The following is a 20,304-nucleotide window of genomic DNA, read 5'->3' as shown; positions in this document are numbered from 1 at the left end:
GATATTAAAATTAAATACTTCGTCTTCCCATTTGCTACCAATAAACAAGTAGACACTAAAATTATAAACATATGCTTTGCAGTTTATTTGCCCAGAAAAGAAATGTTATCTGTATTCGAAGGTTTTACTGAGAAAGATGAGAGATGTCTGAAAGAAGAAATCTAAGAACAAAATAAATAAAAATATCTGATATTCATAGACTTAAATTCACAATATTTTCAAATTTAGTAGTCATTAGCTTCATATAAAGTTTCAATGTGATTTAATTCAAATCCCTGTCAATCTTTTCAAAAAATTTATCAGCAAATTCATTCTAAAGTTTATGTAGACAAAAGAGCTAAAAGAGCGGGACAATTTTGGAGAATAACAAAGTGAAAACTCTGGAATCTTCCAACTTCTAGACTTACTATAAAGTGTCATACTTGAAAAGCATGTGGTAGTTGTGAAAAACTTAAGGAACAAGATTGATGCAGGAGAAATAAAATTATTAATAATATAACTAATACATATAACTAACCTTAGCAGACGAACAAAGGTGATCCAGTGAATGAAAGATTGTCTTTTCAACAAACAGTGCTGGAGCAATGGCATGACCACCTGCCGGGGGAAATGAAGACACAGATACGCATCATTACAAATTAGTGTAGAATAGATCACAACCAATATCCTAGATGATAAGAATCCTAGATAGAAACAAAGAGTATACAGTTTATCTTGCAGTATGGAAATATTTTTTTGGTAAGGAACTGAAAGTGCAATGCAAGGAGAGGATTAAAAATGTTAGTCTTACATGAATAAAAATTATTTGTTCTGAATTTCTCTCTCTCTCTCTTTCTCTTTGCTGTGTGTAGTATTTTAAGCCTCTCTATGTCTATGGTTAGATCTATATTTCAAAATTTTCATAGTAATCTCCAAATTTGCTTCATAATATGTTAATTGAAATTTCAGTTAGAAACATTGTAAGTGACAAACTTATCTAGTTATAGTGTAAAGAAATCACAAACCAACAAGGGAAGGAATAGTAACCCCTTGTCATACATAGAGTTGGTAGATATTTTCTCCCATTCTAAAGATGCTACACCTTCATTATATTAAGTCTTTGTTAGACAGAATATTTTTAATTCAATGCAAACCTATTTGTTTATTTTTTCTGATTCCGGCTTTGATTTGTTAATTCATTCTTTCTCTGAAAATTTCCCAGATAGATATAGTGCATCTTAGTCATACCTACCTTCCACTCCCTCACTGTAATGCTGCATAGACCCTCTCCTCGACATAGTAATATAGTTCTTTTGCAGTTTCAAGTATTTTATTTTAATTAGCCTATTGGCTCTCACAAGTGCTATGCAAGTGTAAATGTCTTTGGGACCCTCATTGGAGCATGAACAACCTAGCAGTAGCCAACCCCAAATAAAAGTGAGAAAGTGACTCTCTTTGCTGCCTGATTTTGTGTGAGTTTGACACAAGCTCAAGTTACCTGAAAGGAGGGGGCCTCAACTGAGAGAACTCCTCTATAAAATCCAGCTATAAGGCATTTCGTAATCACTGACTGATGGTAGAGGACCCGGCTCTAGGTGGTGACGTCCTTAGGCTGGTGGTTCTTTGTTCTATAGGAAGGCAGGCTGAGGAAGCCATGATGGGCAAGCCAGTAAGCAACACTCCCCTATGGCCCCTCAGCAACTCTTGCCTCCAGGTTCCTGCCCTGCTTGAGTTCTTTTCCTGACTTCCTTTGAGGATGAACCGTGATATGAAAGTATAAACCAAATAAATCCCTTCCTTGCAAATGGCCATAGTACTTTATCACAGCAATGATAACCCTAAGGAGGACACACTCCCTACCCTAGAAACCATGAACTTCCAACAACTCCTTAACTGTGAATAAGATCTCCAGATGCTCTTCTTCCCCTGGTTTGGAATTTTTCATAAGCTTGCTTTTCTGCAAGTCTTCTAAAGGCTGCAGATCTTATTCTATTGGAAATAAAGATGGGAAATATATTCCCAAGTTTTAAATCATGATGAGTTTTTTCCTAATTATTTTTCTAATAGCTTCCTGCCATGTATCTTCTATTATAGCTTTTAATATCTTTGAGTTGATTTTTGTAACTGATGGAAGATAAGCATGCTGTTTGTTTACTTGCTTGTTTGTTCTACGCAGTAATGCAGTTTTCAAATATTTACCTCGGGGGCATGATGTTAAATGAAAGAAACCAGGTATAGTTAGGTGAATATCCAGGATCTTCCACCCTGCTGAACTCTAAGAAAAAGTATTCTTATAAAAGCAGAAAAGCAAAACCTGTTGCCATACACATTTGGATAATGGTGGCTGCTGCTATGACAATGGTGAGAAAGAGGAGGATGGTAGTGACCATAGTAACAGCAATGATGTAGGAGGGCTTCTCAGACTCAAGAGGGAACTATTTGTCTAATCTGCAGAATACAAAGCCCTAATCATTTCAGGATGGATACTAGCACTCAAGCCATTAGTGGAAGAATGGGGGGGGTGCTATATCACACCACTGTAATGTAAAGACTTCATTGCACAGAAATTACATGATATCCGTAATAGCAAATTGTAGTGAAAGTCTGCATTCCATCTGCCCGGGGTTCTTTCTAACGCATGGATCATACAGGCTGTCTCTCTCTCTCTCTCTTTTTTCATGTAAATGACATAAATAGCCAGTAGACTGGGAGTTCCTTCAGTGTATGAAAGAACATTTTACATTTTAGTGTCTTTAAGTGGCTTTCTGTGAATGTCTTCAGAATGGCTCAAAATGTCCCTTAGCTTAAGAGAACCCATCTACATGTAGCTATGATATTTACATGCTTATACCTGAAGTTCAGATGTGAACAAACCCCCATCAAATGAGGAAAAAAACCAAGACAAAACTAATAAATGATAGTTCAAAGAAGGAAAACGGGTATTATCACAGTTGGTGGTGTTCCCTTCATCAGATTGCTCTAGCTACTCTTGACTCTTCACATCTACACAGGGTAACATACTTTTGTTTTACCCTTAACATTTTTAGGGTTTCTATGTTTATTGATTTCAGATGATGAGTCCTGTTAATTGTTAAACAATTCCTTTCAACATCCACTGCATCTGAATCTATTTTGGAAACAGTGTTGAACTCCCTTGTACAATCAAGCCTGTAGTTAAACTAATTATTGAGAACCGATGACATGCAATGTTTTTGGATGAACTCAGTTATTCTACACACACACACATGCACACATAATCTTCGAGCAAGGTTTAACTCTCCTGCCGCTCAAATGGTATATTTGAAGATTAATGAAAATAAATAACCGTCTCATTATGCTGACACAGAAAAAATGCACACCAAGATTCTCTTTCTCAAGCCTTCCAGGTGTACAGAGAGCTACACACACCAGGAAAAAGTTTAGTCCCTACTTAAGGAGCTATATTAATTTGAATGTTTAATACGACATGGACATCGTAGAATTTGAGTTCATTTTACAACCTATTTTATCATATGTCAAGCTTTGGCTAGAAGTATTTCATAGGACACGCAGTCGAATTGCTTAAGTTTTGAAGTGGGAGACTTGTTATTCAGAAGGAAGGGATATTGTTCCAAGCTTAAAAAGGAAACAGATAAGACAGGAGATTCTTCTCTCCTTGTGATATTGGCTGCTCCACTCCCTGGACATGTACATTCTGTTCTTGCTGCTTAAAAAGAACAAACTTTTCTTTGCATAACTTCACTGAAAAGTATTAGATGCATCACCATAAACAGAGTTTTAAATATACATTAGTATATATTTTTGAACATTCTGTATCTTTAAAATGACTTTTAATTCAGAAAGTAATATTTTACTCATTAACATATGTCTGATTAAACTATGACCTTAGGAGAAATGTGTCTCTGTAGGAACCTGTCAGAGAAAGGTTCAATGTTCTTTCAACAAAGCAAACAGCTCACACGGCAATTTACACTATTAAAAAGAATCTTCTTAGGTTGCGCTCTTCCACTATAATGGCTGTGAGTAGCAATATGTTATGGAATTTTAATGGTAGAATTATAACACCCGTTTCTAAAATGAATCATCGTTATTACCTTTTAAGGTATGGCATGAATTGTAGTTGCAATTGCTTAGAGATTTTCATAAAACAATAATACCTGTACATCATTTTCTGGAGCATACCATTAACTTTTGAAGCTGGAGAGCTGTTATCACAAGCCTCAAACAAAAAATGAGATGAAAGAGAAAGATTGCTGCGAGGATAAAGACTTGCCATTTACTCTAAGTAAAGTTTAAGCTGGTTTGAAAATAAAGCATTGAAAGGAGTACTTTAGAATTTCAAATTCAGAGCCTTCAACGTATTTCTATTTGCATCCATCTGGGTTTCAGTGTGGAAGGAAGGTTTGAAATGACTGAGGCTGTGGGGGTTTGGTGATTCTAGCTATAACATGCTTGCTAACAAAATTAGTCATAGTTGTAATATTAAAAAATTAGCATGGATCTTCATGCGGCTGAATTGAGGACGTTTGCCTTTGTCTTATGTACTGTTTCGGCATATTTGGTGGTTGTCTCTTGAAGGTCTACTCTTTTCTGAAGATAAGCAGAGAGGGTGTTAAGTGCGGGAAGGGGAGAGATGGCAGGGAAGCTAGGAAGAGTGGACGGAGAGGAAACTGTGGTCAGGATGTATTATATGAGAGAAGAACCTATTTTGAATTAAAAGAAAACAAAAACTAAATTTTCAAAACTTGGACCCCTCAAACCAGTCTTCCCTTCTCTATCTCTTCTTTATAGCAAGGTGTCTTCAAGTCATCCATAAACAGTATGCTGAAATTTAAAAAAAAAACTAATAAAAAAGTGTTGTGAATTTTTTAAAGATTAAAACTTAATTAAAGAAAAATCTGGGAAAGGAAGACAGGCTCCTCGAATGCTATTGAGAAAATATTCCACTTTGTCAGCTATTATTCCATTCTCTTAGGATTTCTCCCAGTTTCTCAACATTATCCCTGAACCAGCAGGCTTTATCTTTTTTACTGAAAGGGTGAAAGCTCAATTATCTTCATTCCAAGAAAATGAAATGTAGATAACCTGAAAACCTTCCAGTGAATTTGATAATAGTTAGGAAAATCATTTAAAAAGGAGAGTTTATTTTTTACTAAAGCAATTCAAGGCGATCCATCATCTCAGATGCAAATGACAACTCTGAAAGTTTGTAAGCTAAAACTCTATGCAGGGCAATAATCACTTAATAAATTGAAATTATGCTATCTGTGAATTAATGCCAAATACTATTATGAAATTAATTTATTGTTTGCTACATTAATCTCCTATATGTTACTGATAAAACCTCACATGAAGCTTAGTGGCATACAATAAAGAACATTAAATTAGCTAGTTAGAGCTCTAAGAGGTTTGATGGCCATTTCTCCTAGATGAGAGTGAACTTGAGGCACACTATTTACTTTATAAAGTCTATGAAGTGTCTATGACATATGTCATAAGTCTTTAAGTGTTTGTGGAGTCTATGACATAAACAGAAGTAATGGAAGTTGTCAAATGTCACTAACCTTACAGAGACTCCATCCTCCCCACATTCCACCAGCTAAACTGAGCCCCAGACCAAGGCCAAAGCCAAGAACAAGGATTAAAATAAATGTTTAATGGGAAGATTTGTTGCTCAGTGTGCTCATGGTCAACATCTTATTTCACCACAGAGACTGGGATAGGAACCGGGAACAATTTCTTCATCTGTCAGTATTTTCTTTTGTCTATGCATGCTTTTGAGGATGTGGTAGTTAGAAAGACACTGTATGTTTGACTATGGAATTTATAATTTGCCAAGACTAAGTGAATAGTTCAGATAGTTAAAGAAACAATCTCCAAATATGAAATATGCTTTTGATGTCTATGGCAATGTTAGTATCTTAATGAATTATGAAACAGAAGCTCTGTTGTGTTGCTGTGCTGAAGTACAGGGGATGAGCAAGAAGTACTGAGAGTAAGAAGGGAAAGTAGTACAATTTTCCAAAGACAAAAGAAGAGATATTTTGCAGAGAAACATTAATCAGAGGGAATTTAGCTGACCAATTAACTAATCAAATTTAAAAAAGCAATCCAGAAATATCTTAAGGATTTCCTCGGATAGCAACCAAGCATATGTAATCCTTGGCTAAATTCAACTGATGAAAAGGGGGCAAGGACGTTGGGTGGAGGATGTCACAAATAACTGTATTGCTCAGTCGTCAGGCACCATGGACATAGTCACCATAATCAATTTTCAGTGGATATTTCCAAACTATGTAGGGAGTACAGACTGCATACTGTTCACTTAATTGCATAGCAGACTCAGGGAGCAGCCATGTACCTTAGCATTCACTTTCACAATGCCCATGCCTGCCAGTCACTGCTGTATCCTTCAATTTATAATGGAGTGTTTCCCAGCAGTGCTGAGTAGCCCACTGTTGCTGAGGAATGACAAGCATCCCGAAGGAGGGCTGCATTGTGCAATCTTTTATTTTTAGACATCAAAAAGCATGTTAAATTAACTGGCAACAAAGAAAATTGGTCAAAGAAGATAGACAAATTTTGTTTTATAGGAATGAGAAACCAGGGGCTCCACAATCACTCAGCATCCACTTGATGTTGTATCTATGGTTAGAAACGCACATGGTCAGGACTTCAGGGATCTCCTGGATTCTCTCCTTTAAACCATGGTAAGCTGTGGCCACAATGTAACCCTGGTGTTGAATTACACTTTGGATCAAGTTTTCATCAGCATTGGTCCTTTTGTGAGCACAGGGCAATCAAATTGTGGATCCTGGGTGATCCTACCGTTCTTGATACTTCTGTCCCAATTTGTTAGTTTTAGCCATTATGAAATCAATTATACAAGGGATGCACTTGGCATACAGACAGTCCAACACTTATTGCACCAAGTTCAGTCTGGCTTAAATGGGAAAGTTGATGAAGTTGATTATCAAAAAGAATATGGTAGGATGCATCAGTTATGTATTATAATAAAAGAATAAGTAGAGAGGATGTTGCGACACTGGTGATAGAGTACTGACTGGAATATTCCATGATACTTGATCATCTCAGCCAGCAGTCCTGATGCTGTTCTGGATGTAGAATTTAGAGGAAGCTCCAAGAGAGGTCCTCTGTAATGTTGGATCATATGGGCCCTCCACTCCTATTAGAGATTTTTCAGGGAGTCTTCCTTAATCAAACCTGCTTTTCTTAACTCAGAATGAAGTAACAGCTTCTCATTTCCTGTGGGAACAAAAGCAAAACCTCTTCTCCAAAGTAACATATCTTTTGACTTAAATTTGGAAGCCAAAGCATTTTCAAAATATATATATGTTTCATTAATACAGCAGCATTTATAATCAAATGTCTTTTGGCAGCTGTTGCTCCTTGCTCAGCTGTCAAACAATTCAAAGACAACACAATAATATACAGTATCCAGATTTTCTGTGTATTTTACATCTTTACTTGGCTCTATTTTAAACTCTATTTTGTTTCTTTTTATTTTTAATTTTTGGTTTTTGAGACAGGGTTCCTCTGTCTATCTTTGGTTGTCCTGGAACTCACTCTGTAGACCAGGCTGTCCATGAACTCACAGAGATCTGCCTGCCTCTGTCTCCCAAATCCTTTTAAATTGATTAAAGGTTTGTGCCACTACACCCAATCACTCAATTAATCTCTTTCCTTTTTTTAAGAACCAATCAGCATGTAATCCATCTTATGGTAGGTCTGTAGGTCCTTCTCAACATGTATGATTGGAAATTTCCACCCATTGCAAAGTACTCTCCAAGCGCCTTCTGCTCAGCCTTTGACAACCATTGCTGTCTTTCCCTCTCCGTGAGTTTGAATACTTATGACACCTTGATTCAGCAGATCTGTGGGTTCTAATCTTCTGTTATTAACTTATTTCAGTTGACACAATGCCTTCAAAGTTTATCAACTTTGTGACATAAAGCAGAAGTCAATCCTGTATGAGTCTGAAAAACATCCCTTGTTGGAACATTGGCAGAGTGGCAATATCTTCTGTCTGCTGAACTGCAGATATTCTCAGGCAGTTTGGAGAAAAACAGTCCCCATTTATTAGCTCTTAACTGTTGCTTTGTCTTTTTCCTCTGAAATAATGTAAGCTTTTTGAGGACCATGCATGTGGGCCTGTCTTTCTTTTTGCTTTGTCTCTGGGCAGATTATTCTTAATAAGTAACTGGCAGTGTAGACAGGACTTACTGGCTGAGTTGACAAATGCTATCTTAGTTTATTCATATTAACATTTAGGAAATCCAGGTTTCTGGAACTTTTGTCTCTGCTTTTGTTGTTCTTTGCCTGTCTGTCTCAGTCTTTTGTTGTTGTTGTTTGTTTGTGTGTTTCATTAGGATCTCACTATGTAGCCTAGGCTGGCCTTGAACTCACTGCCCTATCCTACTTTAGCTTCTTGAGTGTTGGGATTGTAGGCATTACCACTATACACAGCTGTTCCAAACTAACTGCCTTCCTTACCTGGCCTATTAGCTTACAAACCCTCAAATAGCAATCCCTTTAGTGGGTACCAAACTCTGGTATTTATGTTCAGAGTCTGGAAAGATCATCTCCCAAATCTGAATATGAAGCTGCTACTCTGAAAATTGACAGTTCTTTAAGATTGAATTGCCCTCTACCTACATACACACACACATTCTCTAGTATAGTCAAGCTCTTTGGTCCTTTATAGCATTACTTGTTTCTATGGAGATAGATGGTTTCAGCTATTACTGTGTAGGGCTAATAAGGATAATAGAAACAGAAGAGGTGGGAATTCACTTGGACACTCGTTGCACAATTAGCATCTAATGAATCCTTCCTCAAAATAGACCTGCTGTAACCCCATTAGTCCAGAGTCATAGCTGCTCAAACTTCAGGTAATAAGATGCAGAAAGACAACTCACAGCAGGGACCCTGAGAAAGACTTCTGATGGGAGAAATGTTTACTGAATAAACAGTCTGGTCACCAGAGAGAAAAGGGCTCATTTGTGCTTCCAATTTTAATGTGTGAAAGTGAATTTTTTCCTCTTCATAGGGACTGAATTAAGGAGCGGGAAGACAGATTGCCAGATTCATTTGTGGAGGTGATTAGGACCTAAGACTCTAGAACTCTGCACAGCATGCAGAGGAGACCAGACGGTGTGCACTGCTCCTCTTCAGACCCATAACTCTGTTGTAGACTTAATTCTTACCATGGCAGAACATTTAGAGTCTTTCTATTTACAATGTAAAAAAATGACACTCAGAGAGGACAAGGAGTTAACAAGGTTACCGATCTAATAGTTAGCAGAGCAAGCAAACGTCTTGGGAGTTGAAATTTCTGGCTTTTCTTGAGTGTTAGTGCAACCGGCCTTGTATACACTGTGTGTCTCTAGCTGGATATGTAACTCCCTAATAGAATGCTTGTCTAGTATTCTCAGAGTCTTTGGTTTGATCCCAAGAACTGCAAATAAACAAGTAAAAATGCATTGCTTTCTCTTGTGTATCTTACATATGTAGGAAGACTTCAGATATACATAATGGTAGAATGTTGCCAATTCTTGGTAGATTGAAATAATTGGTATGTGTCCTATGGATGAAAAGTAGAATTAAAATAACCCCATGAGCAGCAAGCAATACAAATCCCACCACCTCTTACCCTCACTTGAAAAGATACTCCCATTGGCTGTTATTTCCCCGCAGTTTCTCTAAATAGAGGTTCAAATTGAAACCACATATTAAAAGGTACTAGTGTTATATTGCATCACACGTGTTTGCACAGAACCTGCAAGTTCTTAATGGAATGTGGTAAGAAAACATCATATCCTGCCTCCATGGGCTCTCTTTCTGAACGAGTTGTTGTGGTGACAACCGTCTGTGCATGTGCAAAGGCTGATGGCTCCTGGTCTCATCTGTGTCACGCCCACTTTGTTCAAACCATCAAGTACTTACTGTAACACGTGAGAGACAGTGAGGAGGATGGGAAACCTGGAGAAGAGGTTAGTAAAAATGGTACAGAATTTCATGGACCAATGCCACCCATCCATGTTGTTCATTCTGAGACAGAGTCTCAGTGGTGTCTTATATGGTCCCAGGGAAACTTGGTATTAGTTGCTCTGGGCAATGGCTACCTCAGTCAGTTACTGGTGCTCAGGCTTTCCTTCTAGCATGCTTTCTAGTTCTCTCAATGTTTTCCATTGTGGCATCATGAATGTATTTGTGAGAACTCTTCATAGAGAACCCAAGTTCAGCATAGGAATATAGAAATCCTTCTATATTATATATATATGCATATGCATATATGTATATGCGTATATATATAATTTAAGTTTCTAGAGAAACAGAACTGACATGATCTATCTATCAATCATCTACCATCTATCTTTCTATCATCTATATTCTATCTATTGATTGATTATAAGAAATTAGTTTATGCTATTGAAGTAGCTGATCACTCCTTGAATCTAAAGCGGTCAAGTTAGAGGTGCATGAGAACAGAAGACATTAATCTTGAGTGTATTTAAGGTCTCAGAAAGAAGAGAGAAAGTGATTTAGGTTTCCTTCGAAGTCTTAGTTCAAAAATAGAAAGAGAACAACATCTAAAATAGCCAAGTGGAGTCTTCTTTCTCAGCCTGCTTGGTTTACTTAGATTTTCAGGTGATTAAAAGGAAATCTAACTTTTCTACTAAGCCTAGGGGTTACCACATCCAAACTACCCTCACATACATGCATTCTGGATTAATTTTTATTATTAACTTGACACAACTTAGAGTCTTCAGGAAAGAGGGAATGTCTGTTAAAGAATTACCTCGATCAAGTTAGCCTATGGGTGTGTCTATGGGGCACAGACCTGATTGCTGACTGATGCAGGAGGACCCATCCCACTGTGAGTGGTAACATTATTAGGCAATCAACGTACAAATGATATAAGAAAGCTAGCTGTGTGTTAGTCAGTGTATAAGCCAGTGTGCTAAACTAGTAAGCAACAGTCCTCCACTGGTTCTGATTCAAGTTTCTGCTTAAGTTTCTGTCTTGGCTTCACTCAGGGAAATATTATGACCTGAAGATATAAGCCAAATAAAGCCATCTCCTCCCAGTTGCTTTTGGTTAGAGTACTTTAGTATAGTAACAAAAACTATACTACAACAGATAACTGGAATTATATTGAACAAAATGTTTGTGTTTCTATGGCCCAGTCATGTTAGTCCATAAGATTAAGCATCATAGTGGGGTAGAATGTTATCAAAATACATTGTTAAAGTTAATAAAAACAAATTATTTATGAATACTTATATACATTGCAAAATCTAAATTCTAAAATTCTTTGGCTTATTGTCATTTAAGATCTAAATATCTTAGAATGTTATAAAAATCTGTTAGGACTGACACTGATACCTCTCCACCATATGTCTTGGTCTTCAGACACACAACACCCTCACACACGAGCCAACACAGTCACAGATGCCAGAATTAACATTGTACCATTGAAGACTTTTACAGCAGATGAACATATTCTTCTCCTCACACAAAAGGACATGACCTTTGAATTAAGGGATTCTGGCTAAGTGGTGTGTCTCACACACTCACCCTTCCCTCACCAGAGTTTCGCCTGAACAGAATCTGTTGTTCATTCCCATATGGCTCAATCTTCTCTGTTCTCTTGACATCTGCTAGATATGTTCCCGCCTGGCAGTCATCACACCATACAATTCAACTCATTATTTCTTTATTTCCCGCAGACCACATACTACTTCTCGATAAAAGATGCACTCAGCTCTAATAATTAGGGGCTTCAGAGGTAAAGAAGTAAATAAATCATATCTACTGGAGTTTGGGTTCCAACACCTGTGGTAAATGCTGTTTGGTTGTGGGAGCTCAGCTGTGATCCCTGTGTTCCAGATGAAGAGATTGGTGATCTCCAGGGCAAGCAGGTTAGATAAAATATCCACACTATCCACACTGGCCCATTTCTGGTTCAGTGAGAGACTCCGACTCAGTCAATAAAAAGAAACCATAGTTTAACGAATGAGATCTATGTTTTTAATATACTTTGTATAATTCCATCAGAACTCCCGAGTTTGGTTATTTTAAGATATACTGTATTCATGGGGCCTAGTTCGGTCTTATACCAGGTTCCCAGGTGTCAGTCTAGAGTCAGTGATCTCCCACTAGCTTGGGTCAGCTGTTTCTGTAGATTTCCCCATCAGTGGTGTGGCTTGGGCAGTATATGGAGCCATAGGCAGTGGGGCCAGGATCTAATCCTAAAGCACGAACTGACTTTGTAGAACTCACAAAGATACCTTGCTCAACCTTGACACAGGAGGGGGTGGGGAGACTTGGTCCTGTCTCAATGAGGTGATGGGACAGGCTTTGTTGACTTCCCAGAGGACGTCTTACCCTTTCTGAGTGGGTGGAGGGAAGATTGGGGAGAAAGGGAGGAAAGAAGGGATGGAAAACTGGGGTTGATATGTAAAAAACAAACAAACAAATAAAGGATATTTATAACTACAAAAAGGATATACTAAGGTGCCTTCAAATGTATACCTTCAAAGATTTTAGGACAAGCTCAGGGAATCCTGCTGAAGAGAGAAAAGAAGGATTGTAGGAGGTAAAGAAGTCAAGGAAGTCGCAAGAAAACCCACAGAATCAACTAACCTTGGCTCTTAGGAGGACACAGAGACTGAACTGACAGCCGGGGATCATGTATGGGAGTGGTCTAGGCCCTCTGCATATATGTGACAGTTGTGTAGCTTGGTCTTTATGTGGGACTCCTAATATGGAAGCAAGAGCTGTCTCTGACTCTTTGTTTTTTGGCTTTGGGGGCCGTGTTCCTCATACTGGGTTGCCTTGTCCACTCTTAGTACAAGTTGAGGTGCCATCTTGATATGCTGTGCTTCGTCAACATCTAGGGAGGCCTGCCCTTTTTTGAACAGAAACAGGAGGAGTGTAGGGGGGGGTTCCGAGGGGAGGTGGAGAGAACTGGGAAGAGAGGAGGGAGGAACCTGCATTTGGAATGTAAAAGAAATAAAATAAAACTTTTGGAGGATACCAAATCTGCTTTTGCTTTTAAAGTAATTTGATCTACTAAGCTAAGAATAATAGGTGTTTAATGCAATTTGTGTCTGTATGAGGGCTGTGTAGTGTTTCTGAATGTCTCCATACATTTGTCCCCCCCCACACACACACAAAACAGTGTTCTGGTCCACTTGTATAAATTCCTAAGGAAAAAAAAATGACTATCAATATTTCCTCTCCTATGTTTCTGTTATAGAGATAGTTAATATTTTTCATGGCTGCTTCATCAAGGAAAGCAGACAGTTAAGGGGAACAAACATATTGAACAACAAATTCTGCAGGATGAGGGTAGAGGATGGATCATCAAGATAAGACATAATGTTAAAAAGTAACAAATATACTGTGGGTGGGGATTTTCAGGATAGGGAGGTTAATAAAAGTGGGCATCAAGACAGGGCTTCACACTACCCCACAATGCAAGCTTAGTCGTCACTTCTGTTCTTGACATTTTTATTTCGGTTAGTGCATCCTTCCATCCTGGTTATAGCCACTTGATCAGGGATGACTGTTGAGTGCTAAATAGTCCAATCAGGCATTGGCTTGGGTTTGTGAGAAGGTTTGCCTCTTTGATCTCAGATTAGACTGAGATTAGCATCCTCTCCATCACAATCTGACAATGAAGATGAAACCCAGATATACCAGGCTCAAATTTGAAAAAAAAAAGAAGAAGACACATGTACAATCCATGTCTCAGTTACTGTTCAATTGCTGTGAAAAGATTCCATCAAAGGCAGTTTATGGAAGGAAACATGTAATAGGTGTTCTACTTAGAATTTCAGAGGGTTAATCCATCATCATGGTGAGGGGTGGGGGTAAGCAGGCAGGCAGGCATGATGCTGGAGCAGTAGCTGGATGCTTATATACTGATCCACAGTCAAGAGGCAAAGAGAGGGGACAGAGAAAAGGAGGGAATGAGGGAAGGAAGGAAGAAGAGAGAGAGAGAAGGAGAAAGAGAGAGGGGAAAAGGAAAGGGAGAAGGAGAGAAAGACTGAGCCTATTGAGGGCTTTAGAAATTTCAAAATCCACCCCCATTGACATACCTTCTACAGCAATAAGGCTATAGGGCCTAATCCTCCATAAACTGTCCAACTGAACCAGACATTCAAGTATATAAGACAATGGGGATCATCCTCATTCAAATTGCCATAGCCTGAATCTTTGTAATTATATTTCTGTGAATTACAGTTCTTATAAATTTATAAACCTTTATTTTATTTTTAATCTCTCTTTGTAAAGCCAAACCTATTAGAAGTGGGCTCTGTGTTACCTGTCTCACAAGATGGGATTATCTCACTGATTTGTAAAATTGCTTTATTCATTATTTTTTAATGGATCTTATTTTATGGAGAAAACAAATTAAATAATTTATGGGGCCCACACAATTAATAAGAAACATAAAAGCCAATTTTCACCAATTTTAAGGTCCTTGACTTTAACTGCATTGGAATTGCAACTCTGTAAGTTTAACGCCCACTCAAATTTCTGACTCACGGTGATAAATCTGTATTGAGGTGCAGAGGTGTCATGAGAGTCATACATGTGCGTCAGCACATGTGATTGTGTCTGTGGATGTGTGTTTGTATCTGCATTTGATTATTTGTTGGATTTTTTTTAACTTGAAAAATGTGCAATCACATAGGAAGGGGATGTCCTTGAGGAGCTGTCTAGAATACACTGGCCTTTTGGAGATTTTTCTTAATATTGTAAATTTCAGTGAGACTATTCACCCTGAATGTGATCAACATTATCTCATGGGCTGGGCCAGGAATGGATAAAGATAGATATGTGGAATTCCCCTCTGTATGCTGTGAATATATTTTATTACCATTGGGTTAATAAAGAAGCTGTTTTGGCCTATGGAAATGCAGAATAAAGCTAGGGGGGGAATCCAAACAGAGATATATAGAGAGAGTAGGCAGAGTCAGAGAGATGCCATGTAGCTGCTGAAGGAGACAGATGTCTGATGGAACTTACCTGTAGACCACGGCCTTGTGGCAATACATAGATTAATAGAAATGGGTTAATTCAAGATGTAAGAGCTATTTAAAATATGCCTAAGTCATTGGCTGGCTGAACAGTGTCGTAATTAACATAGTTTCTGTGCAATTATTCTGATCTGAGAAGTTGGGAAACAAAGGAACAGTCTCAGTCTACAAAGAGCAAGGTAAGCATAAACACACATGCTTTCCTTGCTCTGGGTTCTCCACTGGATGTGATATAAAGAGCACCTGCCCCTGTGGCTTCCCCTACTGGGATGGATTGTGGGGGAATCACAATCACTTGGAATCACATTCACTTGGAATAGTGAGCTAAAATCAAACTTCCCTTAAATTGCTCTTATTAGAGTGTTTCTTTTATTTAAAGGGGAAAAACTTACAGATCATCGTTCCAGACAACAGCCCTCTGCACCATCAGGAAAGGAGTCTAGGAGCCAAGGAGTGAAGCAGAACCAAAGCAAGAGAGCGAGCAGAGGGCAGTCTCTGCTTTTTTTAAAGAGAGAGAGAGAGACCAAGCCCCAATGAGCTGGTATCTCAGCAGCTATTGGCTAAAGGAGCGGAAGGCGCTCAGGGCAACAGGTACATGCATACAATGAGTTACTATATAGTAGTTTAGTTATGGTTTCAATGGTTCTTTGTATCTATTGACTTTCAGTTCTTATTTGTATGTGTAATTTGGCTAAACAATGCTAGGCCATTGGGAGAAAGAAACAGGTGGTGGAAGGATGAGAGTGGCTGGGAGGAGTAGAGGGAGAGGAAACTGTAGTCAGGATATATTGTATGAGAGAAGAAACTATTTTCAATTAAAATATGCTCAGTCATAAGTTCCTAATATACATGTACCAAAAATACTACACGAAATGGAAAGGCGTGTAGCAAGTGGCTATTTCAGGATAATTGCTTGTTACTTTAAAAGCTACAGTATTTTATATTCCCCTAAGGCTGTTATCAACAATGAGAGGAACTTGGGCTAAAAAATGATAATTTGACTTCAACTTTTATCTTTGCATTTCCAGCTCCTCCACTGATGTGAGGTGTAAGGTGAAGGGATGGTGTAAAAAATTCTAAGCTAACATTTATTCATGGATCCTTATGATCTCTGTGTTGTGTTTGTCTCCTCAGTGGGAGTTACACCATTTCCATGAAAAGCTCATGGGCCAGAGATTGAGAGGTAAACAGAGTCAACTGATGCAGAATCATCCCATTCCAAACTAAATATGTCTTCTGGAAGCATAGAGTCTCATTAAAGGGGATTGAAGATTGCCATACACCATTGACTGAAATAAAACATGTGGCAATTGAAGCTATAAATGCAAGTTCTGTTCACTGAAGAGAAACCGTTTTTGATGAAGTGAACCAGGGAATTTGTGAGAATCAACAAGTCATTGGTTGGGCCAGAAATATTTCATGAAGATAGATATAAAATGGTGAGAGAGTACTCAAGACAACATAGTGATAATGGGGAGTAACAGATGATAGAACCATAATGAATGAGTAGGACTTGAAAAAGAAGGACTTGAAGACCATAGTTGGTTCAGTTGAAAAGTGGTGCAGGGCTGTTTGAAATATTTTGTGCATTAATGATTAGAGATGCAAGAGTCCTCAAATGGGATGATTCAGGGAGTTCACACTAATTCATCATATGTTTCTTAGGGTATCATAGTTCTTTTTGTTAGGCACCCTGTCCAGTGAGTATCCAAACTCCCTCCATATGCAAGGCTTTCGATGGTGCAATATCAAATGACACCTCTGAGATATTGATACTGCCACCAGAGAGAAAGGTGTTAGACAGAATGCCAGTTAACAGACAACTTGCAAGGACTGTTGTGGTCCCCGTGGACGACACACACACACACACACACACACACACACACACACACGTGCGTACTTTCTGGGCTATTGTACTGCGAGCCCCTGTCTGCACTCTATGCGCTAGAATCCAGTTAGCAAGCTTCGGGCAAGAGGCTGGAAGTTGAGGAAACACATGTAGAGACAGACCAACACACAGTCCTCCAATCGCTGGTACAAAACCCCTTCTTTAATAGCACCATGGAGGCTTAAATACCCTGCAGTCAATGGCCAACAGGTGAAAATCCAATCCTCTGATCCTCTAGGTAGTCACAGCTTTTAGTAAGTTCAATTAGAAGGCTCTAGACGAGGAAGAGCAGCTAAAGGCCAGGACTCAATTGGTCTCAACACAAAAGATGGGTTTTGACAGTTAGTCTCTCCTTGGTTTTGGTTTCCCCTACAGTGAGTTTATGGCATACTTGCTATTGCCTCACAGGAGAGCTAACAACAGATTCTGTATAAAGTCATGTACTCAAGACCTGCTGTATCCCACTCTGCCTCCATGTCCTCACAATTTTTGTGCTTAATTGAAACAAAGATGATGTTTAATCATGCTAACTAAATGGACATAGTTGGGGATTTTATCTCCTCCTTTAATAGATTCTCATACTTAAGACTTGAGAACATGATTTTCTAAAAAGAGTTCTCTATCATGTTGTTTCTTAATAGTTGCAAATGACCTAAGCCTCAGACTGCCAAAGCATGCTTCCACTCTCTTCCCACACGGTATTGTTTACCCCAGCACGTAAGTAAAAGCTCCTTAGCTTTACCCTCATTGTGATTCTTCCTTTGAAATATTATTCATATCTGATGCATTTGCATTATACCTTTATTACCTCAAAAGTGAGAGTTGTGGTTTAAGTCACTTCCAACTTCTAGCACAATATAAGGATTAGGGAAGGCACAGACAGACTTTCTGTTTGAATAAACCTTTGATGATGTCCCTTGCTCCTTCAGGATAGGAAAGAGTTGTAGACTGAACACAAAGGAAATAAATTGCAGCAAGTTGATAGCCTCCAAAGAGAGAAAATCTGATAGAGACACATTTGGAGAGAAAGGCCAAGGAAGGAAACCATTTATTTCACTCCAGGGTGATGCTTACAATGGTCGTCATAAACTAGGCAATGTTCCTTCACACCCCCAGTGAATGATTTGAGCAGAGGTAACTTCACAGTGAGCTTTGTTTCTCCCCACAGGGCTTACACAGAAACTGTAATGGACCCTTTAATTCTAATAATTCAAACTTAAGGCAGATATAACTACGTTTCCCTTAACAGCACAATTAGTGCACCAGGAAGTATATTTCCTGGAGTCTCACTAAAAGTTTTACAGTACTGAAAATGGAAAAGAGTAATGAGCAATTTGGAAGGCTCTAGAATGCTTATGATCTTCTGGCTGTCTTTTAGGCACATTTGTTTTAAGGATGACTGTCTTTTGGTTTCCATAGTGACACAGAGAACCAATGTGAGACTTAACTGATACTGTGTCCACCACTGGGATCTGCTATCTCTAGTATAACCATTGCTTTTTGGATTCTGTAATTTAGGAAATGCGTCATAAAAGCAGAAGTACAAAGCAGGGTCTTTCCTCTTAGCTATCACTGTTAGGAAATCTGTGAAGTACCAGGCAGTGTGAGAATCTGGAAATTTACACGTTGAAACAGGTGATGTAATAAAGGAGGAGTTGAGAATTCCATGGCCACATTTGAATCAATGGGGATCAGAGAAAAGATCTGACAATGGGCTCATGCTATGTGTCATATGAATGTGGTTCAGGTCCACCTTCCCTCAACACTCCACACTCAGCTCTTTACATCCTCTTTCTGCTGGAGTCTCTTCTCTTTCACAATGTCTTTGTTCTGTACCACGATAAAATACCCTGGCAGAAGCAGCTTAAGGGAGAAAGGGGATCTATAGTTCACAATTTGGGGGTAGAGCCCACCATTCCTGGAAAGTCAAGGCAATAAGAAGGAACTTGAAGTGGTTAGTCACTGATGTGGGATTCCCCTCAGTATGCTGTGAATATGTTTTATTTTCAATGGTTAATAATGAAGCTACTGTGATCTATGGCAAGGCAGAATAGAGCTAGACAGGAAAACTAAACTGAATGCAGGGAGAAAGAAGGCGGAACCAGGGAGACACCATATAACTGCAAAAGGAGAAGGAAACACTGGAAACTTACCAGTAGGCCTCATCTTCGTGGTGATACATAGATTAATAGAAATGGGTTAATTTAAGGTGTAAGAGCTAGCTAGGAATATGCCTGAACCATTGGCCAAACAGTGTTGGAATTAATAGTTTCTGTGTGATTATTCAGGTCTGGATGGCTGAGAAACTAAAGCACAGTCTCCGTTTATAAGTCACATTATATCCACAGCCAAGGACAATGAATTAATGTGGAGATGGCAGTGCTCAACTCACTTTCTCTGGCTTGCTTCAGTTCTAAATACCTTTCCCAAAGAATGGTCCCAACCACAGTGAGTCTTCCCACATTCACTAGCATAAACAAGTTTACTCACACAGATATGGCCACAGGCAAACATAACCTAGACAATGCCTCAGGGAGTCTCTATTCTCAGGCACTTCTAGGTAGTACCAAGTTGATAACTAAAACAAATCGCACTGATACTGTTGTTCTTCTCCATGATTTAAAAGATCTCCTTGTTCGTGATTCCCATCTGCAGTTCTTACTGGGGTTTCTTTCTGAACTTCAAGCTTCCTTATCTCAGTCCCTACTTGATTTCCCTGTTAATCTCACATATGTACTATGCCAAATGCAAAATTGATTCTTATCAATTAGATTTTTTTACATATTTTAATGTATGTGGAACATTGAAATAGCAAAACTCTTTGGATGTTATCTTATGGGAGGATGTCATCAGAACTGGTGGTGAAGCAACAGTATTTTCAGTTTTTTAACCCTATTTTTAATGATTTTTAGGCAAGAAATATATCTCTGAACACAACAATAAAAATTGCCATTAAGACATCCGAAAACCCAAAGAAAGATGGCGTGAAGAGATAACAAAAAAATGTATAAGCAGAACCTACCTACAAAACTCAGTGTGTGTCTTTAACAAAGAGATATAACTGGCAAAGCAAGTAATATGTAGAATTAATTGAAGAGCATCAAATTAGAACTACGCTGAAACAGAATACATATGCACATATTCTACTGAGAAAATAACACAGTCTTTGGAATACCCTCCAGATCTGTGGCAGATTTTCCAAAGCGGCTAAAGATTCCATGCTCCCAGATCCTGATTCCTGGGTGGGTTCACAAATGAAGGATGCGGCATACTGATATAGAATACTAAATTTAGCTGTACAAAATAGAAAGGCCCAAGGATAATGATGAGGTTGAGCCCTTAAATTATCCCTTCTCGGTGTTG

Source organism: Alexandromys fortis, unplaced genomic scaffold (genome assembly GCF_014885135.2).
Source record: "Alexandromys fortis isolate MF-2015 unplaced genomic scaffold, M_Fortis_MF-2015_v1.1 scaffold_2_1_26212458, whole genome shotgun sequence".
Lineage (NCBI taxonomy): Eukaryota > Metazoa > Chordata > Mammalia > Rodentia > Cricetidae > Alexandromys > Alexandromys fortis.
This window is presented reverse-complemented; position numbering follows the sequence as displayed.